General features: G+C 35.4%; 1 protein-coding gene across 1 annotated transcript in view; it reads left to right on the top strand.

Annotated features, from left to right (window-relative positions):
• Positions 1 to 3,237: 3,237 nt before the first annotated feature.
• The window catches only part of LOC111502736 (uncharacterized), a 199,537-nt gene continuing 175,406 nt past the window's right edge, over positions 3,238 to 27,368 (top strand). The window contains exon 1 of the mRNA XM_023156893.2: positions 3,238 to 3,391. The gene's annotated coding sequence lies outside the window, so the exon portion shown is untranslated. The remainder of the gene's footprint in view (positions 3,392 to 27,368) is intronic.

Raw genomic sequence — 27,368 nt, 5'->3', positions numbered from 1 at the left:
GAGTTAACTAAACTATCTCATTCGACAGTTCTTCGAGTTATTAAAATAGGGGATGTCATTGACCATGCAATGAAACGAAAACAAAGGAATAAAAAGTTCGCAAATGTTGATGGTGCTACCAAAGATGTGATTCGACGAACAATTTATGGTACATACCAAAAAAATGAAGTACCAACCTTGGAAATGATTTGGTATAAATTACTCGACTATCCCGATTACAGTCACAAATATAAATAATTGAACAATCGGATGGTCATAATGGAATCGACAAGAATATTTGAGGCGAATGAAAAGCTACCGAGAATCCAGCAGACATATAATCTACCTCGACGAAACTTGGTTTGACACCCATGATGTTGTCAAATATGGCTGGGTAGACGAAACCTAGTATTGTGCTTTGAACGCACCTTCTTCAAGGGGAAAACATGTTAAAATTTTGCATGCCCGGAATGAAAGTGGTTTCGTACCTAACGCTTTGCTTCTGTCGGCCAAAAATATAAAAGATTCGTCTGCTGCTTACCAGGAAGATATGACTGCGGCTTTATTCGAAACCTGGTTCAGTGAGCAGCTTCTCCCAAATATTCCTCCAAACTCGGTTATTGTTATGGATAACGCTTCGTATCATTCTTGGTTATTGACTACAATACCAAACAATAATACAAAAAAGCAGATATTGTTGATTTCATGCGAAATCATGGCATGGAAATACCCAAAAAGATTCCAACGAAAGAGATATTACTGGCGACAAGAAAACAACGTAATTTCAAAAAAGAGTATATTATTGATTCGATGTGTGAAACACGTGGTCATATACTCTTACGTTTGCCTCAATACTATTGTGTGTTCAATCCAATTGAAATGGTTTGGTCCAAATGAAAGAAAGCTTGCGGAAATGTAATCAGTCACCGACTTTGAATGCTGTAGTGCTTGACAATATAAGGCGAGTGGTGAATGAAGCAGGTAATAGCAATGTGTGGAAGAACTGTGTGGCCCACGTTATAAAAGAAGAGAACAAATATTATGTGCAAAGTTCCATAAATTCGATTGTTATTCAACCCGATGATGATTCCACCTCATCCGAATATAGCGAAGAAGAATTTTGATTTTTCTAGCAATTTTGTTGGCCTCTTTTATTTTGTAAATATATGTTTGAGGAGAATTTGGTGTGATCATTTGTGTTTTCATTGTTTTTTAGAGTTTTCGACTCGGAAATCAACTACCTTGAATTTCGAAGTTTTTCATAATTACCCATGGTGGAAAAATTCAGTTGAGATAACTTTTTCATGGGGTGATCAATTGCTATGATTGTAAGAATAAGTAACTGAAAAACTACCACTGAAAAATAGTATGCCGACGCCTATGTCGAGACGGGAATTTCTTATCTGTGCTGTTCCAATTGGTATTGGAAATACTATAGTGAGTCAAAATAATCAGAAAAAGATTTTTATACTCCATTATAATTATGTTATCTGTACGACTCAACAAAATGATGTTGTTATGGAGTATGTAAAAGTGATACACGATACAAATCATTCAAAACTAACACATACTACTTTATAAATTTTCCAAAGCCTTGTCTTGAATATCGCAAAAAAATAACCAAATCATGTGATTTGGGTGAAAAAATGTGGCAGGAATGACCGAGGCTTCAAATCTATTGATGATGTCACCAAGGATACTTATATTTGCTAACTATATTTCTTTGGAGAAAGTGGTCCAACTGAAGACAACCCTGATTCTTTAAGCTATCAGGAATTTCAACTTACGTACATTATTCCTTATTGCATTTTGACTTAAAATTTCATATATATTATGTTGCATTAAATATTTTCCTCTAATAAAAATTACTAAACTTATTCAATTCAGTATTTACATATTTGTACAATTAATAATGTCATATGTACCTACAACCTTAAAATATTAATGGCTTGATTTATTTATTACTTCCATAAGTAATACTCTTGTCAACTGAAATATATTTTCAATTACATCAAATATACTGACATTATTATTAAGAATAAAACTGTAAATACTATTTTTTATATGTTTTTAGATAGTAAACAAATGCTGATACCTAACCTCTCAAACAGCTCACTTTTTTCGTTTTTGCGGACGCCCATGACGTTTTTACCACTTTTTTAATTGTTTACAATTATGAGCCTCAACTGAATTATAAACAAGTGAAGCGCCATCAATGGTTTTTTCCAATAATTTATTTGTTTGTAGAGATAATATTCCTTGCCTAGCCATTGTTGATTAAAACAGTACGAATGTTTTGAATTACCGCCATTTCAATATGACGGCTACGCTTGCGCTCGTCTTATGGTGAAAAGGCCTATTGAGATCCCTTTTAATTCGAAGTCTGTGTTTTTTCCCCAAATTCACGATCGAACACAATTCAGCGTCCACCTTTGTGGTGCTGTTGCTTGTAAAATATTAAGGAATAAATGAACAGTTATGTAGGTATTATTATTCATTTTCATTTTTAGATGCATCTAGACGCGTTTAGAAAATGTTTGTGAAATTTGCTAATTATTATCGTGGATAGTGTTATTAAGTTTCATCAAGTAACGGGCAGTCCATTCATAATCAACATTATTAATCGAATGTGAAACTGCTATTTTAGGATAGGTATGTGGTGATTTATGGATAAAAGGATTTTTTGAATATGAATTTCACTGGAACACATAATATATGTAATTATGATCATTTTTATTAATTACTATCGAAACGTATTAATATTTTCAAAATAATCAACCAGAATTTTTATTCTTGTGTGGTAAATGCGAGAAAAGTAGAAGAGATTACCTACCAACCTCATATCAACAAAAAATAATGTCAACCAAATTCAGAAGAGTAATTAATACCACTATTTGACATACCATATATTTCTTGAACATTAAGGTAGCATTTCAATATTTTTCCTTCTATAAAATGTTCATAACGCATTTTATCAAGATATCGACTAATTAATCACTCTTATCCGTAACGTCTTATCTTCCATATGACCAGATGAGGAATCTTTTGCGGAATTTAATTGGAGTCGCAAATAAATCTCTGTTCTGTCCTTAGCTAGATCACAATTAATTCTTATCTCAATACTCCTCAAGAAATCTTGAGGCATAGTTTATTACCCCGAAAGGCGGCGGTAGACCCGCCTTTCTTTGCTTCCATTACCGAGTAAGAAGCGTCTTCAAAACGGCTAAGTCACTTTATCAGTATTGTTCTGAACTCCAAGGTATTAGAAGGTGTATCGCCTGTCGGATTGTTATACCGCGCACGTTGTTTTTATGTTGGTCGGTAGTGACAAGTTCAAATATGCCGGTGCATTTTTTACATTTTTTGTGATGTGAAGTGCACATTCCTTTGACAGTTTAGGGCATGCTTTAAGGTAATTTTTTCGAATTCATCTTAACTGAGCCTTCGTTATCTAATAAACTCACCCTTTCCAGTTAAAAAAAAGATGAATATATCAATTTCTGTAACGTTCATGTTTTTATTGAGACTATTTGGTATATTGTTTACTATTTATACAGTTGATTGTTTATGTCAACTTGAGTTTGAGATCCGCTTCACCAAAATAAAAATATAAGGACCAATTGATTGAATGCAGATATTTTTGACAAAATTAATGTGATAGATAAGTATACAGAAGCCACCACAACAATATGGTGAAAATATGAGTTTTAGCTGTAGAATCTTACACTGTATCTATATGATTACGGAAAAAATTATTGCAAGCTTTTTTATATGACAGATGCTAATGGTTTCAATAGGAACAAATTTCATTAATCATGCAAAATACAGATATAGTTCAAGTAAACGATATAGTACGAGGGATAGGGACAAAGCAAAGGGTACAAGGCAAAGGAATCACCTGAAAAAAGAATTATTAGTAAAATATACCTCAGAAAGGGAAAATGAATATAAATCATACAGAAATCGATTAAATAATATTATAAAAGTTGACAAAAAATCAATATTATAAAAACAGATTAAGTACAATAAATGGAAATTGTAAAAAAAACGTGGGAACTTGTAAATTAAATAACTGAAAAAAACTCATTAATAAAAACAAAAGTCGGTAATATAACGTTCAAAAATCAAAACGAAAAATCAATCTCTGATGAAAAAGATAATCCTAATAATTTTAACAATTACTTCACTAATGTTGGAACTGAAATGGCAAAAAACATTAAAAAAACAGAAAACTTACCTGATGATTTCCTCAAAAACACCATGCAACAAGAATCCATGTTTCTGAAACCAGTAACACAAAATGAGCTGATTGAAATTATATTTAAGCTGAAAACCAACAGTTTGTTCATCGGGTCCTGATGGCATTTCCTCGAAACTCATAAAGAATATTCAAATATTCGTTATATCTCCATTAACTCACATGATGAATTTGATCTTTAAAAATGGTAAACTACCATACCAATTTAAAGAGTCAATCGTTACCCCCATATATAAAACAGGTAAGCGTGATGACATTGGAAACTATAGACAAATATCGGGTATCAATAATTTTGCTAAAATATTTGAACAATCCTTAAAAAGTAGACTTGTAAATTATCTCAATGCAAAAAAAATACTAACAGACAGTTTGGTTTCATTAGCAAATCCAATACCGAAAAAGCAGTACTAGATTTTGTACAAAATATAATTGGAGCATTGGATAGATCAGAAAAATGTTTAGCTATAGTTCTAGATCTAGCTAGCTTCCACCCCCCAGCTATTTAGCGAGGAGAACCTACTACCCCACTCCATCCACCCCCGCTCTCCAAGCGTTCCTCAACTTACTGATGGGCACTTTAGCAAAATTGACATCTGACCTTTTTTGGTCGAAAGTCAGCCTTTAGGTGCTATTCTTTCGCGATCGGTAAAAATGATTTGTCTGACTATTCCTAACTGAATTTTTGCATGGGGGCCCCCAAAAACTAACCGGCGGCTATTGCTATTAACGTCGGGCGTTCCTCAGTGAATCTTAGGATAATTGGATCGCGGTCGAGTTGTTCTGCGGTGAACTTGCTGCAAGAAAATCTGATTAGTATGCTTACCGGAGTCGCCTGATGGCGACTCGTGGGGGCGGTCTTTGGTTCTGCTTCATCGGCCTTGGATGTTTGTCCCTTTCTTGGAACCTGGGGTCATCCATGTTCAACACATAGTGTAGATCGCGTAGCGCTGGGTTGTTGTGCGATCTGATTCTATCGAACACGCTTTCTGCGTGTTCTCTCATATACACGTCCACATATTGCGTGTCCAGGTCTAAGTCTCTGTATATATATACAGTGTGGTCCAACGAAAACTTAACACCTCGATTTTCCGGCGTTAACATGAAAATGTGGAAAATCGCTCGAACCCGTCAATTGCTGATTCGAGGGGGAACAACTTTTCCGCTGTTTTCATCCCCGTGACTTCAACCCCCTAACGGGGGTGAGCACAACCCCTTGATTTTGAATAGGGATGAGGGGTGTTGAGATACCTCATTTTGAAGATCTTATCGTGTACTATCTGCCCGTAAAATTTCACTTCAAAATATCCATCGATAATGAAATAACAGCGAAAATAGTGAAAGAGGCAATATGGAATTTATCTCGAGAATATTATTCGTATCCGACGCATTTCAAAGGTATTGAGTGGTTAATTTTTTGTCCAAAAAAGTAGACGGACCTTTTTTTTGTACCTTAGTCTATCGTGAATTGTTAAGAACGGTACAAGTGTGTACAAGCGATTGTAAATTTGTAGTGGAATTAAAATGGTGTATTCCGTAGAAGAAAGGGTGGAAATGATAAAATTATTTTTCCGAAATAACGACTCTGCGCGCACAACAGCGGCTTTATTTAACGAACGACATCCTGGAAAAAATGTATCCGCTGCTTACGTTGTGCAACTGGTTGCCAAATTTGACGCTACTGGGTCAGTTGGAAACAAAAAGAGGGTGCATGAAAGAGACGAAGCGAGGGACGTGGCTGTCTTAGGTCATATAGCAATGGATCCGACCGTTAGTACTAGGAAATTGTCCGAGGTATCTGGTGTTTCACGCACAACAATCATGAGAATCCTGAAACAACATAAATTCCATCCGTATAAGATACGATTGGTTCAGGAACTGAATGAGGATGATCCCGATCGCCGACTCCAGTTCTGTGAAGTGATCAGTGAAATAATTAACTGCAATCAAAACTACATGTTCGATATCTGTTTTTCGGACGAGTGTTCATTTTACCTTAACGGCATTGTAAACCGGCATAACTGTCGGTATTGGTCAGATGAAAATCCACGATTATTTCGTGAGGTGTATACACAGCGCCCCCAAAAATTAAATGTTTGGGCGGGTATTTATGGAAATCACATAATCGGCCCTTTTTTTCTACCCGGTAATCTCACAGGCCAACTTTATCTCGATCTATTGGAGAACGCTATTTATCCAGCCCTCGTGCAAGTATTGGAGAATGCAGAAGACCATCAAACGATCATTTTCCAACAAGATGGCGCACCACCTCACTTTGTTCAACCGGTGCGTCAGTTTTTAGATGACAATTTTCCTCACGCCTGGATTGGAAGAAGGGGACATATTGAGTGGCCACCCAGATCACCGGATCTGGCTCCACTGGACTTTTTTCTATGGGGTCACCTGAAATCCAAGATTTACGCTACCCAGCCTGAGTCACTGGATGATTTGCGAACTCGGATCATTAATGAATGCCGTCAAATTACACCAGACATCTTGAGTAATGTACGTGAACGTTTTCAGCAAAACTTATATTACTGCATGGAAGTGGATGGTGCCCATTTCGAACATTTAATAAAGTAATCACAAAAGTACGTACTCTTCCACTCTTTTACCTATCATGTCGTTATCGATGGATATTTTGGAGCGAAATTTTACGGTCAGATAGTACACGATAAGATCTTCAAAATGAGGTATCTCAACACCCCTCATCCCTATTCAAAATCAAGGGGTTGTGCTCACCCCCGTTAGGGGGTTGAAGTCACGGGGATGAAAACAGTGGAACAGTTGTTCCCCCTCGAATCAGAAATTGACGGGTTCGAGCGATTTTCCACATTTTCATGTTAACGCCGGAAACTCGAGGTGTTAAGTTTTCGTTGGACCACACTGTATATCTATTTGGGATATAGTAAGCGCGTTTTTGGCGGCCCTTACGCTCGCGTTCATAAACGACTGTATCTGCTTCTTGTATGTCTGTGCGCACTGGCCCCAGGCAATGCAGGCATACAGTATTACGGGCATGAGGACGGTTTTGATCATTAGCAACTTCACGTTCATCCCCATGTTGCTTCTGCGTCCTATGATAGGTACCAGTGGTTGTCTGACGTGTCTAGCCATTCCAATTCTCTGCCGTACATGAGACTGAAATGTTAATCTCCTGTCTAAGATGACCCCCAAGTATGTCGCTTTGCTGGTCCACAGAATCTCTTGCACAGGCTTTTTTAAAATGTTTTGCAGAGGGAACAAGACTAATTATTGTCCATGCAGGAGGTAACATGGGCTTTGAACATAATTGTCGGCTTGTATTTGAATCAGGTAAAACATCAAGAGATTATCACTCAGAAATGAATTATGAAAATTATGGTAAATGGTTACAAAAAAATTTGATCACAAATTTACCTGTTAATTCGGTAGTCGTGACTGTTAATGTACCATACCATAATATTAAAATTAATCCAGCCCCCAACGAAAATTCCAGGAAGGCTGGCATGGTGAAATGGTGAAAGCTTTATGTTCACCCCTGACGTGCTCAAACCCGAATTATACGAATTGAGGTAATTATGATGCAGTGTTTGGAACCTTTGGTGTAGTAATATTACTGGGGTTCTTTCCCAACACCAAAGCGTCATTTTTAACATTTCGACACGTGTTTCGATCACCAAGTGATCATCTTCAAGAGAAAGAATAAACTGGAAACTTTTCTAAGCTAACGCTTAAACGTTAACTTTCCCTTTGTTACCCTGATTAAAACTAATTATAGGTACGACACTGGCCGGCAAGGAGCTTATCGTAATCCAAAAGTAATTTAGTTTGGAAAGTCTAGACCTGCGCGATCGCTCGCCATCGGCCATGGCGTGTACTGTAATAGACAATTGAATGCAGTACTACAGAATTTTGATTTGAGTTATGAAATCCTGTGCTTAAATCCTATCCAAACAATATTCCGTAATATTTGATATAACGGAGCAGCTATAATTATCACAGTGAAAAAGAAAACATTCGAATATAGTGACAAAGAACTTGGTCTTTGTCACTAATGAAAGATTAAACCTGTTACTTTTTTCCAATATCAGCATATCCTGGAAAGAGTTAAGGAACGTGACGGCTTTCGGATAATTCAGATGATGATGAGTTTCACCTCATTTTTTATTCGGCTATAAAAGTCATTAGATAATTATAATTTCGTGCTAAAGCGTTGCAGAATATATTAAAATCCGTCATGAGATCTCTGTTTATTGAGGGTACCTATAATCATAATTCTGATAGAATGAATCAATCTAACTGTTAAAAATTCAACAGGTAGTCCAATTATCTATACTATTGCTGAAATTATCTGTACAATATCTTGTAATAGTAGCAATTTTCAGAGAATTTCGCATTCAGTATTATTAATATAGATCAGGAACATATAAATAACTTTAATACGTTCTGGTGAAAAACATTCACTTCCTGGTTTCAAAAATGTTCCAAGAAGAAATTTGACTTGTCAGTACAAGGTATTTTACCTGTCAGATTATAGACTGATAACGCATTCACCTTTCAGCCGATAAATTTCAAAATTTGTTGAGCCTACCACTCTAGGTGAATTCATTACATAAACTCTGAACCTCTCACTTTTAAATCTTGATGGTTTCATTTATAGGTACAACGAATTCGTTCTAGTTTTCGTGATACATGGTGTTGTAGTGGAAAAAGTATGTGAATTGAGATTTCTGAAAAGAATATTGAACAAAGATTTATTTTGGCACTTATTTTTTAGCAATATAGAAAGTAGTGTTGTTGGAATAATTATCGAAAACATCGATTTTGTAACTCATCAGAGGGTAAATAAAATGAGGTACATTTCATCAATTGCTAAACATCCATCTACTTGTACTCTAATGTGAAAATTGAATACATCTAACCATACATAATAATTGATTATCAACACAAAATATAGATAAGTGAGGCAATTGGCCGATACTTGATGAAAATCCATGACTAACGTATTCAAAAAACACTTTGTTGTGCGATTTTCACTAAACGCTCTCTACTACTATTGTTGGTCTCTAGAGCGGTAACTTTGGAGTATACTTCGTTTTTTATACATTGGTTGAAAAACCATATGTTTTGTGTCATTAAAGCACATCGTAGAATAAGTTTGAAGTACCAAATGGCCAAAAAACCCGTATTCCTAGAGGCAAATTTGATGAATTGATGGATGTAGCCGTTATTACCTATATACGTAGTAGGAGATCATCATGAATAATGAGAAATAAAATTTCCTATGTTTTTATACCACTTGTATTTGTAACAATCGTTTCTGCAGTTTCGTCCTATAAGGACATTTTCCAATTTTCCGGTTTTGAATATAAAAAGTGAGATTTTTAAAAAAAGCTCGGACACGTCGATTTTTAATCAAAGAGGGACACCTTTCAGACTAATCAGATTTTTTGTAGTACGCACCCCCTCGGAGGGGTGTGTCCGACGACCCTTATTTAGATAGGGAAAGTAGGTCGAGTGGCAGCTTGTTTTAAAGATCTTTCGAATACCTTTACATCTCTGTTAAAAGAAAATTTTTGTAACAATTTTCGAGATAATTTGAAGATTTGAAGGTATTTTTATTGAGTTCAACTCTTTTTAAAATAAATCTAATTGTTTTTAAGGTACAATTTACGTTCAGAACTTTGATAAAAAAATAAATTTTTGCTTTTTATGACAACCTGCTAATACATGTCCATTTGATTTCGTAAAAAAGTAAGAATTATTTGTTTATTACGAGGAGATTTTTTCGGGGGATAGGGTTGGTTACCACCCTTACATTTTAGGTAAATTGAGTGGCACCTCCTTATGAAGGTTGCCTTTTGACGTAGATATTTTATGCTTTTGATAAAAAAGTGAATCATACTAAAAACTTACCTACACAACGAATACAACCTGCTGATTCCCTTGAATGCTGATGACACAGAAACGTTTCAAAAACTGTTTAGGGTTAATAAATCCCAATAATTGTTTTTAAAGCACACACAAACAAAGTAACACCTAATAAGGGTAACTCACATAGGAAATTTAGAGTAAATGTTCAAAATGTGCGCCATTTTGCTCCATGCAACAATAAAGATTTTGTTCGAATTTTGTTTTAGCTCGGCATTCATCAATAATTCTACGACATAATTCATCCAAATTAGCTGGCTGTGTAGCATAAACTTCAGACTTTGAATATCCCCACAAAAAATAGTCCAGTGGTGTTAAATCTGGTGATCGTGCTGGCCGTTCAATTGGACCTCTTCTGCCAATCCATTGTCCTTCAAAATAATTATTCAAAAAATTTCGATCCTGCTGGGCATAATGGGGTGGTGCAACGTTTGTTGAAAATGGATAAATTCATCTTGACATGTTGGATCCTGTGCAATTATTTCAATTATACGAGGTTGTATTGCCTCTTCAAGAAGTTGTAAATAAGAATCACCAGTTAAATTTCCATCAATGAAAAATTGACCTATAATATGATTGCCTAATATTCCGCCCCAGACATTCAACTTTTGGGGATGTTGGGTATGTATTTCTGCTTATAGTCTTGGTTTTCATCCGACCAATAACGGCAATTGTGACGGTTCACGCAACCATTTAAATAAAATGAGCTTTCGTCCGAAAAACAGATGTTATAAAGCAGCTCGGGATTTTGCATTAATCTCTCACTCATGCCCTCACAAAACTCCTGTCTTCACTCAAAATCATCCTCATTGAGTTCATGAACAAGTTTAATTTTGTAAGGATGGAATTTGTGGTTTTTAAGGATTCGCCATGCGCTCATATGGCTCATTCCGGCCATTGCTGATAAACCTCTGGTACTTAACCTGGGATTGGCGATGACTGAACCAATCTCTCCAATCGCATTATCGTCATTCACTACCCTTCTCTGAACATTTCTTTTCTTATTCAAAACCGAACCTGTCTCCCTGAATTTTGTGACCAAATCCAGAACGTGATTTCTGCTTAGGTGTTTACCAGGGTTTTGCTCGTTAAATAAAATTGATGTTCTATTACCATTTTGGTTGTTGCCAAAAAATAAAGCAATAACTGAAACCCTTTCAGCAGTAGTGTAAGGCATTTTTAAACAAATAACAATACACGACCCGTTTGAACAAAACAATCGAACGATGTACTAATGAAAACTGGAAGAAGAGGAGTGGGTATTGATTTTGAAAAAGGGATTTTATTCAACAAAAAACTGATAAGAAAAACTGCTCAAAATTTTGTTCATTTAGGCATACGAGTTACCGAGTGGTCTGTCTAATGTATTATTAACATGGCAACTTTAACTTCAAATTATCTCGAAAACTAATCGTTACAAAAATTTTCTTTTAACAGAGTTGTGAAATTATTTGAAAGACCTTTAAAACAAGGTGCCACTCGACCTACTTTTCCTATCTAAATAAGGGTCGTCGGACGCACTCATCCAAGGGGGTGCGTACTACAAAAAACTAATTAGTCTGAAATGTGTCTCCCTTTAATTAGAAATCGACATGTCCAAGTTTTTTTTTTAAATCTCACTTTTTATATTCAAAAACGGCTCTGTTAAGTTTTCGTGGTTACACACTGTATAAAGAAACTGCAGTAACGATAGTTACAAATACAAGTGGTGTAAAAACATAGCTAGTTCTATTTCTCATTCTTCAATTTTTAATTCTGAACACTCCTATAAAATAATTGATTTTGTCCAAAACTCATATCTTCTCAACTGAATATGAAGAATATGGATGGTTGTTATTCGAAAACTGTTTTTCATATGCTGAATATGCTATAAAAACCAGCGACCCGACACGGCTTCGCACGAGTAACAAAACATATAAGTGGACTATTCAAAAAATGAGGTGCACGTTCCCGAATATTCTGTAACGTTCGAAACATCCCAGATCATTGTAGAATTATCAAGAAAGTTTAAAATTGTAGTAGCCCTCTATATCCCTCCATACAAAAGTTTCCCTTTTCTCTCAAATGACGTGCTTCTGAAGATATAATGGATAAAAATTTCTAGAACAGTCTAGAATATTCTAGAGCACTCCACAACATTACATCATATCAGGCGTGACCGACATAATCGCAAGCGTTATTCGTTCTTTCAAGTAATTCAAATACGAACTCTAGTTTTGTTCACTTTGCTCTTGACATATCCCCAAAAAAGGAATTTAATGATGAAAGATCAGGTGATCGCGCTGGCCATTCAATCGATCGTCGCTTCCCTATCCATCGATTGGGAACTGTTGTGTCGAGGTATTGCCGGACATTAACTTGGTAATGTGGTGGTGCTCCATTCTGTTGTAATCATATCGTATTCACTGGAACTTGAGGGTTTCCTGGATCAGGATATAAGTTTGCTAAACTTGGAATGACATAATTTTTTAGTAGTGCCAAATAATTATCGCCATTCAAGTTGCCCTTAATAAAAAAGGGACCAATGGTATGGTTTCCTACAATCCCTGCCCCAACATTAACCTTTTGAGGGTATTGCGAGTGTTTTTCTCTCATCCAGTGAGGATTTACCGTTGACCAGTTGCGGCAATTTTGCCGATTAGCATGACCGGTAAGAGACAAAGTACACTCATCAGAAAACATAACGTCTTCTAATTGGATGATATTGTTATCCAACATGTCCATCATTTGCTCACAAAAATAAGTTCTTCTATCGAAATCGTTTTCCATAAGCTCCTGAGTAGGTATCATTTTATAGGAATGCATTTCATTTTCTTTTTATATGTTTACTATCATACTATAGATGTATGGATAACATTGAATGTAGTGGATGCCTGTCTACTCGCTGTATGTAGGTTTTTCTCAAACTCAAGCATCACATCTAATTCGAGTTCATCACTCATTGCAATGGCAGCTGCTTTTTTTATCTGCCCCATATGACCAAGCTCTCGAAACTGCTTCTTTATTTTGCTTATTGTTTCTTGAGATACGGGCGGTAAATTAGGAAATTTCTCATGAAATAGGCGAGCTACTTTCTGTTGTGTTCGGGTTTTATCTCCGTAACCAATCATTTGTAAAACTGTTATTTTATGCATTTCCGTAATGTAATTATTTGTAAGACTTGAAGTTAATGAACTTTAAACTTAAGTTAGAATACTGACAACTAATGTTGTAACATACAAAACAAGTTGACAAGGCATTTTAAACTGACGTTTCCACGGAAATTATTTACAGTGTTTAAAAGGATACCATCTAAAAAGAACATTGCTTTAATTTTTGCTTACTTTTTTATTATCAATACCTCAACGTGAAATAAGTTTTGAATATATTGAATAATTGAATATATTTGAATATATTTGAATAATTTTATTGAATTTCGGTAACCACATGATTTTAATTCATTTTATCCTAATTGTTGCAATAAACTTGAAACCGATAACATTTTTTTGATAAAAAATTAAGAGACCTTTCAACGATATATCACAAGCCTATACTTTCCATTAAAAATATTGAGGGTTGTACCTATCATTCGACGAGGGTTGAAGGTAGAGGTAGCATTTTTCCGTTGAAGCATGTCAAATTATAATTTAAATTTGACATGTTTCGGAATTTTGTTACAGGTGTTCGTGAAACAGGTGTTGCCAATATTTTCCAACCTATTAAGCTCAAGGGTTTTGACTGAACAATTTATTACTGGACAATTCGAAATATCTTTGGGAACCATTTCAGAATTTTGCTGAGATAAAGTAATTTTTCCATTTGCTTTTATACCAATTCCATAAAGTGGTTTGTTATTACCTTCCCTTTCTTTATGAAGTTGGTTTTCTGGAAACATGAATATTTCATCAATTTTTTTAGAATCAGAAAGAGTACCAAAAAACGAAGCCGCATTTCCTCTTTGGATGGTTGTACTTATTCTTTGTATGAGAAAAGATATGACTCTTGATTCATGGGTTTCATTGGTTACTTTTTTTCCAATTTCATTCATGAAGATAATGCTGCAAAAACAACAAAAGTGTCAAGAGCTATTGGGCGAAAGATATAATGACTTCCCAAGTTCTGATTTTTTTGCAGTTTGGAACTTTCTCCTTATGAGGCAGCAGCACTGGCTTTTGCAGAAGTAGCAGGAAGACGACAAGTTGCTAATGTACCCACACAAGTAAAGTCCCAAACGACCGATTTACCGTTTTTCCATGGAACAAGTGTCATACCATCCGGCCGTTTTCCGTCGTCTCGACTTTCAAAATCGCAGGAATTTTTGCTGAAGTTAACATCCTTTTGATTAGATCGTTTATTGCAGAATATAAGAGTTCAGCGCTAAAATGGCAGCTCAACACATGAGTACCTACTTCACAGTGGCGTAGCTAGGTAACTTAGGGCCCTGGGGCAAATAAAAAAATGGGGCCTCACTGCTATCAAAACTGTTAAGGTTTTACGAAGTGAAATCATTGAATATATAAATACTTTAAAAATGCTAAGCTACTTTATCATCAGCTCTTCTTCATGCATTGCAGGACAGGCAATAAAAATATTAAACAGAAACAACATAAATTACAATTATTTTAATAATTGGAGTAGGTATTGGGCAATAAAACGAAATAGAGAAGATTCAACGGTTTTTTATTATTATTATTATTATATAAAAATCGGATCTACCAATTGACTAAATAGCTGTTATAATCACAATCTTTTCCTAGCTTTAATTATCGAAAAAGTATCAATAACTTTGGTTGAATCCAGACTTGATGCGGTTTTGTTTTTATTTGCTATTGGCGATAAATGTCAGAGTCGAATTTGGCCCATACTATTTCTTAAATAATTTTTTATTATTTTTGATTTACTGAATGACCTTTCAGCTGCTGCAGAAGTGACAGGAATTGTAAAGAATAATAACATTGCTGTAAATGCTTCCGTTGTGGAAGTGGCCGCGGTGGTAGTGCGTTCGACTCACGATCGGAAGGCTGTGGGTTCGATTCCGCCCCGACCAGATATTTTTCTCGAGATAATTTATCTGGTTGAAGCTGGGATGATTCTGCAACCGTGTTAGGAATCACACGTTAAAAGGTAAGATCTCGTTAGTCCTTAGCTCGTACAAGTCTCCCAACTTCTGAGACTTGTCGTTCGTATGGGGGCAACAGCTGAGGGAGAAACAGATTTTAAACAGATTTTTTTTAAAATAGTTAGATCGCATTCTAACTCCATAAATACTCATTATTTCCTTACATAATTGGTGAACAGTCCATGCTTCAGTTAATTGAGGTACAAGAAGGTGGTAAATATTAACAAATTGAAGTGAAAAGCTAGGGCCTATTATATCTGAATATTTTCTTTGGAATTCGTCACACTTGTTGTTTCATCGACATGTTATAAAAATGTTGGTGTTAGAAAATCGAATGTTTGACAGACTGCATCCATACCAGTAAATTGTGTATTTAATCGAGCTATTAAGTATCGTCGGTAGTCAAGCGGTTCGGCATGGGTGCTTTGTTCACTCACTCGAATTGACTGCCGTGTTGGTCGGTGGTTCAAGCCCTAGTCTGAACGATCGATCTTCACTTGCTATCGTCTAACCCGTGTTAGGAATCACACGTTAAAAGGTAAGACCTCGTTAATCCTTAGCTCGCACAAGTTTCGACTTCTGAGGGTTGTCGTTCGTAGAGGTGCGATAGCTGGTTAACGGAAAAACAGATTTTAAACAGACAGATCAAGTACATTATTGAAAGTCTCTATTTTAAATATTTCTTCTCGGTTTGAAAAACGGTCATCAGCAGTTAATTCATTGTAATATTTTTCAAATTTCCGTTGCCTTTTTTCTTGAAAACGGGTATCTATACCATATTTCCTTGTAGTTTCATAGGCTTTGCACTTGAATGATTCAAAATCATTTCTATAAACTTGCAACTTTGCTTTGGTCTCTGCTAAAGCTTTACTTGCCTCGCCCGAATTGATGTCGCACTTTTGTAAAATTTTGGATGCATAATTGATGCCATTCAGTACACTGTGCATGAATTCACAAAAAAACACGAACTAGTAATTCAGCATTTTTGTTTTGATACTGTCTGCTTTATTACGCTCATCTTTATTAGAACTCTTCAGAACTATTTCTGATAATGCTTTGATAATTTAAAAAAAACGAAGTTTTATTGCAGATATTGTATTGACTCTACTAGACCATCTAGTAGGATTGAGTCTTTTTAGAGTGGTGTCCGATTCGCCTGTGAATTTTGACAGTAGATCCCAACGCTTGATACTGTTTCCGAAAAAGTTAAACAAATCTTGCAACGTTGCGAAAAATTCTGTATATCCACACAACTGCTAATGTCATCATTTATCACCAAATTTAATTATGAGTGACACAATGTACGTACTCCGCGTTAGGCGGCACATTGGCTCCATCATAACCTTGTCCCACACATTTTTTAAATCAATGTGTTTCTCTTTCTCAAGTAGTTACTTGATTAACTAAATCAGCTGCGCCATGATTGATGGCTGCATAAACGCCTAGAAACACTTCTTTTACTTCTATATCAATTGGCTGTCTATTTTCCGATCTGGTTATTACTGCATACCTCACAACAATGCATAGCTGATCTACCTTCGATATCTCCTGTATCGTATCCATTATGATGGCGAAAAACGGTGACGCCCTAATGTCTTCTAGTAGACGGGTTTCGAGATTGGTCTCCAAGCTCTCAATCATTTCATTCTGAATCGTTTCACTCAGATATCTTGTAGATCCTAAAAACTAAAAACATAAAAAAACACAATTTTAAAAAGCCGTTACATTAAACAGTTAATAATTATGAATAATATTAAAGCAAAATAAAATTATTATTATTATCTTTGGGCATATCCAAAACTTGTCGCAAAATGTGATCATATCGGGTGACAACCTGTACAAAGGACAAACAATTTCCATGGTATCCTTCTTGACTTAAGTCTTATCGATGTCTTCTCAAAGCCAAAGAACTCTTTGCTAGGGTAAGTATGATCAAATAACCTTGAAGAACCATTTTCCAAAAGGATGTTCCTTTGCGAATTTCATTTTCAAGTTCCTTGTCGATAGTATTGGTATCATTTTTTTCAAAAATTCATACACAGCACATGATTCCCGTATGGCCACTCAAAAAAATTTGTTGTTTAATTCTTTCTGATAAATGTTTCCTCCAATCACGAATTCCCGTACACCAGACATTATTCCTCTGTGAAAAGGCCCTGAAGGCTGTGAAGGTCCCATATCAAGAATTTGACGTCTTTCATTATCATTTAGTATTTTGTTCGTGAAATTTCCCGAGTCATAAGACGATTTATCGTATATATTTTCGAAAAATTTAGAGGTCTGTGTTTCCACGGTATTTTGCGCTATACAATTAGTAGCCGAAATCTATAAATTTATTTACGTAACGGACATCAATATAAGTGGTTCTAAAATCAAATAAAATTAAACTTTTGTTAAGACCAGTACAAAAAAAAATTGACCTAAGCTTACTTACTCCTGATACAACATTAACTTTTTAACCATTCTCGAAAAATAATCTTGACTTGAGTTGACAATCGCGAATCACAAAAACGCACATTGATTAATAATGAAACGCACATATTGATATCCGTCAAATTGATAACACTGTCAACCCCAGCGGCGGTTCGTCAGAGGAGGCAAGGGAGGCTTAGCCTCCCCATAAAATTTGAGGCTATTCATCGCAATAAATCAAAAGATATTGACAAATAATTATGATTATTTTTTTCTAAAAATTCTTAGGTATCATTACTTTACCATTAATTTTCAATATAAATACATAATATGCCCGAAAAAACACTATCACTCACTACGTAGTACGTACCAAACTGTATCCTGCATTAACAAAGTCAAACGCACCGCTCATAAACGAATAACGATTAAACCATCAACCCAAAATAATAAATGCCATACATTGCAAGGGAGCCAAGCCTCCGACCGCTTTAAAAAACACAAGCTCCGCGAGACCGAACCAACTAGCGACATACGTCCCGATTTGTAATTTTGTTTGCGGAAATTATAGCGTTAGAGAAGGCTAGCCTCCAGTTGGTCTCCGTTAGGGTACGATTGCGTTTGTTTTTTATTTAATTAATCGGGCGGGATGCAGTGACCGACCGGGACTGAAAAATATTTCGGTAAATCGTTTTAGTGTTTTTTGATAATATTTGTGTATAAAACAGGCAGTATTGTATTATAGCAGTGCTTTCTGGTAATATAGTCGATTGGCTGCTGACAAATAATTTTAAGTCTTTATCTTATGATAATAAATTTTACATTATTAAAACTCTGAGAAGGCTGCCATCAAATTTTATTTCAATTGAAGCGTCAGATATTCGACAAAATCGAGGTTTCAATATTAGTTGGTACGATGAATGCGATTGGTTAACCGGCTCCATTAAACGAGAAAAACTTTTTGTTGGCCCTGTGTTTTATTTTCTGTACAAACCCAACACCAAACATGGTCTAAAATAGGATACTCCGATTTAAAAAATTTACACGATTTGGCACTTTTTTAAACGGTAGCCTTTTTTTCGGGCACCTCAAAAACCTTCCAAAATGAGCTTATAGACAGTGCGGCATATATTATCAAGGAAAATGTAAGAAAGGAGATTGAAAGTGTTTCTTTTTTTGCATGGCAAATTGATGAAACTACCAATATCACCTGTACATCACAACTTTCAATCTGGGCGCATAGCTGACGATTTGTTAAATTTTTCAAATCGTACGTGTGACACCTATAATTTTAGGCAAAAGTTAATTGCGCAAACCTATGATGGGGCTGCGGTCATGGCCGGCCATTTAAATGATTTACAAACTAAAATTAAGTCCATAGGTCCCCTACACATTTTACGCATTTTCATTCCCATGCCCTAAATTTAGTATTAAGCAAAGCGTGCAATATCATAAAAGATTGCCTCGTATTTTTTTCAAGTTTGTCAGGATTTTCGGCATTCTTTTCAAAATCCACGAAAAGAAGCAATGTTCTAATGAAATATGTGGTAGCCGAATGCCAACTTTTGCTGCTATTCGTTGGAATTCTACATCTAGAGCAGTAATTTCAATGCATTCGAACAAAGACAAATTGATTGATATCTTTAATTTCATCGTGAAAAGTGACGATTTTAAAACCGATGACCAAAGTCTTAGGGAGGAGAAATTTCAAATATATTTTAAATGATCACAATTTTGTTTCTTGTTAGAAATATTTAAAGTAATATTTGAACATACCGATGTTGTTTTTTCTATTCTTCAAAGTAAATCAACAGATATTAATTACTCAAAACAACTGTTGAACAATTTAACAGAAATTTTGATAAATTTTCGAAATAACGATACATTTTTCAATAATATTTTCGAATCAATTGATTTAACTCTCGAACCGCCGGCGCCAAAAAAAAGGAAAACCAATTCAGACTGACCCGATTTGAGACAAAATTATAAACAGATTCACAATGAAATATTGGACACCTTTCTAAAACAAACCAAAATTAGATTTGAAGATTTACTTGAATTGAACTACTTTGATTTGTTGTTGTTTGGAAAATTTTCGTCCTATACCAAAGATTTTCCCCAAAAACTTTATAACGATAGCTCAGTATCCATTTTTCGATGTTATTCAATTGAAAAATGAATTAATGTACAGCGACCCTCAAATGTTTCAAAATTGCAAGTCTCCTTCAGATTTATCAAATTTTATGTTTAAAAATGAAAAATTAAAAATGATTTATATTAAATAACTCAAAGACATCCCTTTTCGTTGTTTTTGTTTTTTTTGATGGTCAGTTTTATGCGTATAATTTTCGGCAATACAATTTTTGTTTGCATTCATGCAAACTTTAAATAGGTGCGGTACCCAAAAAATTTTCGAGCCTCCGGCGGGCTTTTCTGTGTGTATATACTTAGTCTTTATGACTTTAGCCTCCCCTGTTCTCCAATCCACGAGCCGTCACTGATCAACCCTCAGAAATAATTTAGAAGAATTCCATTTTCATAACTTTCGAATTTATCTGAAACTGAGTTGCCATGATTAAAGTCATGTTACCACCTGTCATATTTATTTTGAAAATGGAAGAAATTTTCAAAAGTTTAGTTCGATTGAGATTTTCTGGTAAGGTCGAGGGCCTCCTGAGCTTAAGAGCCCCAGGGCACTGCCCCGCCTAGTTCCTTAGTAGCTATGCTACTGCTACTTCATCCACAAATGCAGTGTTGAACACACAGTAGTGTACCAAGTCGAAATCCAATCGCAAGCATAAAAGAGTCATCATCCAATAAGATTTCAAGTGATGCTACAGGAACAGCATTTTACCAATCACCAGATTTTTTCACAGTAACTACGAGAAGACGAGCCTTATTTTTTAAAGTGTCAGAAGTTGTCTTTGGTATAATACTAATTGCTTGATCTAGTAATGGTTTAACCCATTCCCTCTGGTTTTTCATGTCTTCAATTTTTATTGTTTGGCCAGTTCTGGATTCCCAAAGAGATTTGCCCCGATCAAAAATACAATCAGATTTTAGCTTTGGGTATTTTAACATGATTTCTATCAGATTTGAAACACTGCAAAATGAGGACTGGAAATCCCATCCGACGTCTAAACTGTAGAAGTACATTGATTAATAAATTCACACCATATAGGTGAAAATACACCATATCTTTTTTTCGGCTCTTCTTGACTGATACTTCTGTAGGGCCGAAATAGTCAGGCTCTGATTGTGGGTTCAATCCTATAAGGAATTAACTGTTCCATCATTGGGATTATCGGTATAGCTCTTTGAGTTTTACAATGTTGGCAGCTATTCCAAGCACTGATCGGGTGATGAAAAAGGCATAGTGATTCAGAATCTGTATGCGTAGGAGATGTTATTTTAATGGTAGATTCAAATGGACCCAGAAATATTTGGCAACGAAGTTAATTCTGCCAAAGATGGCAAAATTGGGATCGTCGATGTGAAGAATAGTAGTGGCCCGATTTTTCGACAACTAGTTTCAGGACTCATCGTTTTAGACGTTGAAAAATAGTAGTAATTTGTTGTGATTCAATCACTAAGTGGGAGAATTATATAGTTTGCATCATTGACATCTATTTGCGCCGTGTATATCGTTTTCAGTTGACATTATGTTAATAGCGATCAAGTTTGATGTGAAAAAAATAAATAAATAAAGTTTTCGTCCGATTTTTCTTAAAGAATATAAAACTTCGTTCTTCGACCCGGATTGAACTATAATTTACAGGTAATTAAAGAACAGATAAATTTCTTAACGAAAACGGGGGATGCATCACCAATACGTCGCGTATTCTTTTCGAATTTTATTGACACTCAGAAAAACGTTTCCATGCGAATCAACAATGTTAATATTTTTGGTATTCAAGAAGGAGTTCAAATTGAAGGATTGTTGTCGTATTTTCATGAGGTTATGTGAATCACTAGTGTGGCTATTAATTTTTCATTTTAGTCTATTGTATCTGCTCATTGTATTGGTGAATTTCATTTGATTAACTTTTCATTTGAGTTATCTCAGTAGAGTTGGGGTCTAGTTACTGTTATAATCATAATATCAAATTAAACCTGTGCATTTATGTAGAAGTCATGATTATCTTAAAGTATTTGATTCCATTGGTTCAATTTGATTAGGACAGTGACAGTGAATGAAATTATTATGTGAATGATGCATAACTAGGCTCCGAAGGTGATATATGGTTCAATAATAATTACATCTAGATGCTAATTTCATGACTGTCAGTTCTATCGGTATTGGGAAAAAACGCTTTATCGCTATAAAACTGTGTTTTGGTGGCAAAGCCTTCATAATTTTTTCATCATCTTATGGGTTTATGAGATAAATCTGCTGATTCGTTTCTTCACTCACTGATAATTACGAAAATTATCATTATTATTAGTAGACAATTTTGAGTACCTAATTTTTAGGGTACGTTTCAGTTATAATTATCAATGTAACTTCATTTTACGTTAGTCTAAGAAATTTATCATTACTTATTTTCAGGCATATTTATTGTTAATGTAATCCCAATAAGATTTCTCTTTCATTAGAATGTTGGTTTTGGATTTCTTTCTGACCGTTAGAGCAACCTACTAATTTGTGTGGAGAGTATGTTCACACGCAAAAGAGATAAACAAACAGGAAATTTTGGAGGCGGTTCAAAACGGAGATAACTGAACCCATGTACATTTTTATGAATAAAAATACAATAAATAAAAGAAACCTTCATTTATAATCCAAAATGATATGAAATCAGAGGGACGCCCTTTTCCTACATAGCTAATAATTATTCAGTGTTTAAATAAAATGATTTATTGAAAATAAATGGAAAGTGGTGGATATTTTGTAATTTGAGTTAGTACGACTAACTCCGTAATAATAAAGATCTATTCCCAATTTTTTTCAATAATGATTATGAAAAACACGATATTCTGAAGTTAATAATTATGAATGAATGAATGAGATTGTCAAGATATGATAATTATAGATTAGTTGTTATTGCATAGAAATATTTAAAATGCTTTTTTCCGTTAAGCAGCTGTCATCCCCATGTTAACGAAAACCCTCAAAAATTGAAACTTCTGTGAACTAGGGATCGATTTCGCAGTAACAATAGCGGTTGACTTAACAAGACACCACAATACCAGTTTATAGATTATATAGACGTTTCCCAAACTGTTTTGCCTGGGGACCCACCTTCATTGTGGACCCACATATCGAATAAAATTAAGTATAATTATTATTACTGATAATATTTTTATTATTAATATCGTGAAAATTCACAATTGAGAGATACATCTCTGAAAGAAAATGGTACAGTACGATTTTGACACAAAAAAACTGAACTATCAACAATAGATCCCAGAATTCAAGTTTACATATGGAATTGAAAACAACCAAGAGTTACCACTCTTGTATGTCTCACTGATAAGAAGTAAACAGCGTCTATAATTTGATATCTATAGGGAATTCCAAATAAGCGATACTCCTTTTGGGGTCGATGTTGTGAACAAGAGATAAATATATTGTTTGTCTTAGCAATCATTGTCGAGTGTTAATTTTCGTCGCTGTTATATCAGTTCTTCTAGTGAATTGGTGAAGATTTTGTTTGTCTCTTATCTCTTTTTTCATTCCAATATGAGTGATTCACGAACAAATTGAAGCTATAAATACTATACGTCTCGCAATGTAGGCAAAAAGATCTCGATGCTATGACATAAATTTACACAAATCACTTTCCTGAAATGCTAAAAGAAAAAATCAAATAAAAATAGTTCACAAACTATTTCAAAACAAAGTCTCAAAACACCAGTTGCAGATATAATTGAACCTATGACCTAGATCCAATAGGCCTTCTCATCATAAGACGAGCGCAAGCATAGCTATCAATCAACAATGGCTTGGCAAGGAATATTATCTTTACAAACAAATAAATTATTGGAAAAAAACATTGATGGCGCTTCACTTGTTTATAATTCAGATGAGGCTCATAATCGTAAACAATTAAAAAAGTGGTAAAAACGTCATGGGCGTCCGCAAAAAGAAAAAAAAGTGAGCTGATTGAGAGGTTAGGTATCAGCATTTGTTCACTATCTGAAAACATAAAAAAATAGTACTTACAGTTTTATTCTTAATAATAATGTCAATTTATTTGATGTAATTGAAAATATATTTCAGTTGACAAGAGTATTACTTATGGAACTGATAAATAAATCAAGCTATTCATATTTTGAGGCTGTACATATGACATTATTAATTAGACAATATGAAAATACTGAATTGAATATATTTACTAATTTTTATTAGAGGGAAATATTCAATACAACATTATATAGAAGAAATTTATGAAATTTACAATAAGGAATAATGTACGTATGTTGAAATTCCTGATAGCTTAAAGGATCAGGGTTTTGTTCAGTTGGACCACTTTCTTCAATGAAATGTACCTAGTGAGCAAATATAAGTATCCTTGGTAAAATCATCAATAGATTTAAAGCCTCGGTCACTCCTGCCACATTTTTTCACCCATAATTCACATTTCGCACATGCTCTAATATGTAATTTGCTTTGATTTGATTATTTTTTTGCGATATTCAAGACAAGGCTTTGGAAAATTTATAAAATAGTATGTGTTGGTTTTGAATGATTTATATCGTGTATCACTTTTACATACTCCATAACAACACCGTTTTGTTGTTCCTTTTCGTACAGATAACATAATTATAATGGTGTATAAAAACTTTTTTCCGATTATTTTGACTTACTAATTTTTTTTTTTCATTTTTTCTACAATTAATAAACTTTAATTTATATTTTAATTTTTAAAGCATGAGTTGCGGGCTCTTCAACATGGTTGTTTACAAAAAACAGTGCGAAAAAGATGGCTGATACTGACGCATGCGCACAAAAAAGTGATATAAAGGCCTATGTAGACATCTGGGTTTTGCACTTTTGCTTTCATGGCGCTGGCATCTGATTTTGAATTCCCAATAGCAAGATTACCAGTCCTTTTAGGTATATTGCTGATCGCTCACACCTTTGTCCACAGCACAAAATGACTAAACTTTCATGTTGCTAGACTGGTTATTGTTATATCCTCAACTAGAATGGACTTTGAATAAAATGACTTGTACAGTTTTCACTTATTTCCATATCACCGACGTGACAACGTCACATAGAAAACGGAAGAAGCAGAAAAATCATCGACGCAACGTGACAAGTGTCTACGCCTGCTTTCTAACAAGTGACAAGGCGCGTTCAGAGAAAAGGTTTATTACAAATACACTCAATATCTATTATTCCCTTTCCTACTTCAGAGTTTACAAATTCAATCTTGTGGGAGGTTTTATAACTCTTCCTCATCGAGAAGTATTGGGAGAACTAGTAATAATAGCTTCTGTAGGTTTTTCTTCTTTATACTCTTAATCGTAGCCCACTAAACTTCTCTGAAGAGGTGAAATACCTTGGTAGTATCCTCGACAAGAAGCTAACATGGAACTCTCATCTACAAAGTAGAGTAAAAAGAGCATACGTGGCTTATGAGCAATGTCGGAGGACAGTGGGACGCGCATGGGGTCTTTCACCCCGTGTAGTCGCCTGGATCTACACTACAATAATAAGACCTATATTAACGTATGGAGCGATTGCATGGGGACCGAAAATTCTACAAGCAACGGCCATCCAAAAATTATATCAAATACAGCGACTGGCTTGTTTAAACATCACAGGAGCCATGAGAACAACACCAACCGCGGCAATGGAATTAATCACGGGTCTGACCCCTCTGGATCTGTACGTTAAGGAGGTTGCGTTAATGACCATGGTACGATTGCACACGGCTGGTGTAAACCTAGAAGTAGGAATGGGTCGATTGAGGCTGGGCCTATGGCGGGAAGCGCTTACTGCGGAACCTCTGCTGCAGGCAACAAGTGATGCAATTGAACCCAGGTTTGTGTTTAATAAACCCTACAAAATACAAATTGAGCAGAAAACAGAGTCAGATGCTACAAATGCAATACGGATTTATACAGATGGCTTAAAAACCAAAGAAGGCTCAGGATGTGGAGTGTACTCCAGATCACTAAGCCTAAGGATTAAGTGGGGAATGGGAAGAAATACCAGCGTGGCCAAACAGAACTGGCTGGTATCTCAATCGCCACAAAAGAAATAACCAAGAAAAGAATTTCTGGCAAAAACATAACAATCTGCACTGATAGCAGACAAGCATTATTAGCCTTGAACAGACACCGTTTTACTTCAGGGCTAGCACTAGAGTGACACCAAGATTTAGCCAAAGCCTCGGTAGATAATAACATTATCCTGAGGTGGGTTAAAGGGCACGACAGGAGTAAAGGTAATCGCATTGCCGACTCTTTAGCCAAGGAAGCGGCTGGACTAAGAATTTTAGGACCAAGTGGCACCCACGGCCTGATGACTTCGACAATTGCGGAACTAGTCAAATGTTACACCCATGCTCAATATTTAAAGAGATGGAATGAAATCAAAGGATGTAATCTTGCCAGGATCATCTTGGGCGACCCTGGGAAGCTGGCGCCGAAGAAATATCTGGCGATGACAAGGAAAAATCTACGCCTTACAGTAGGATTTCTGACTGGTCACTGACAGCTAAGGAAACACCTACATAATATGGGGCTAGTGGACACACCTCTATGCAGGATGTGTGAACAGGAAGATGAGACTGTCAGGCATGTCCTGTGCGAGTGCCCGGAGTTATCGTCAATAAGAGAGTGTGTGTTCGGCGAGTCTTGGCCTACACCTGCCGATATAAAGGAACTGTCCAGCGAACTGTCCACCTTCCTGGAAAGGTGGACAGTTTGGAAAATGATGAAACAGCAGAGCACATACTTTGTGCCTGCCCCGTTGGAGCAGGCGAGATGTATTCTTACCATCTGACCTGAAAGACCAGTCATCATTGAAACTAATCGGCTTCGTTAAGAAGCTGGGTTTATTTGGTCGAGTGTAAATAAGTGTGAGCCACAATAAACCCTTGCGTGTTGCGGTGAAGAGTCGAATAGTCCCCGTCACTTTGGACCTAACCTAACCTAGTATTTTGCATACTAGGTATAAACACAAAGTAAGCACAAAGTTTTGAACGCTATCGATGCGATCAAATCTGTTATCTAATAGGTTTTTTCGGAAGAATAATGAACTATGAATTAATGTTTTTTTACAAACGGAAGGAATTACGAAGATTCTCCATAAATTTTCGTTTCTCACAACGTACCTACTACATTTGGAAGATACCCGTTACTGTCAGCTTAGTCACTGATGAAATGTTTCTGAATATTGTATCTTTTTTACTCAATTGTTTGACATGTGGAATAAGTTCAGCACCAGGAATATTTCAGTGTATCATGGATGCTATTTTGTCAGGCCTGACAAAAACAAAATGTTACCTTGATGACATTTTGGTACATGGCCAGACTATACAAGAGTGTTACCAAAATGTACAAAATGTTTGAACTCGCTTGAGAAAATTTACCGTTAAAGTTGATGAAAATAAATTTTTGAACTGTCAGTTGAGTTTTTTGGGTACAGCATACATTCAGTAGGTATCCACCCGAGCGGTGAAAAAGTTGAATGTATAAAAGGAGCACCATCACCTAAAAATATAACACAATTGAAATCCTATTTAGGTTTAGTCAACT

Source organism: Leptinotarsa decemlineata, unplaced genomic scaffold (genome assembly GCF_025532065.1).
Source record: "Leptinotarsa decemlineata unplaced genomic scaffold, Ldec_3_MD MMD2_tig00026340_RagTag_RagTag, whole genome shotgun sequence".
NCBI lineage: Eukaryota > Metazoa > Arthropoda > Insecta > Coleoptera > Chrysomelidae > Leptinotarsa > Leptinotarsa decemlineata.
Note: the sequence above shows the minus strand (reverse complement) of the source record. Positions and strands in the feature narration are given on the sequence as shown.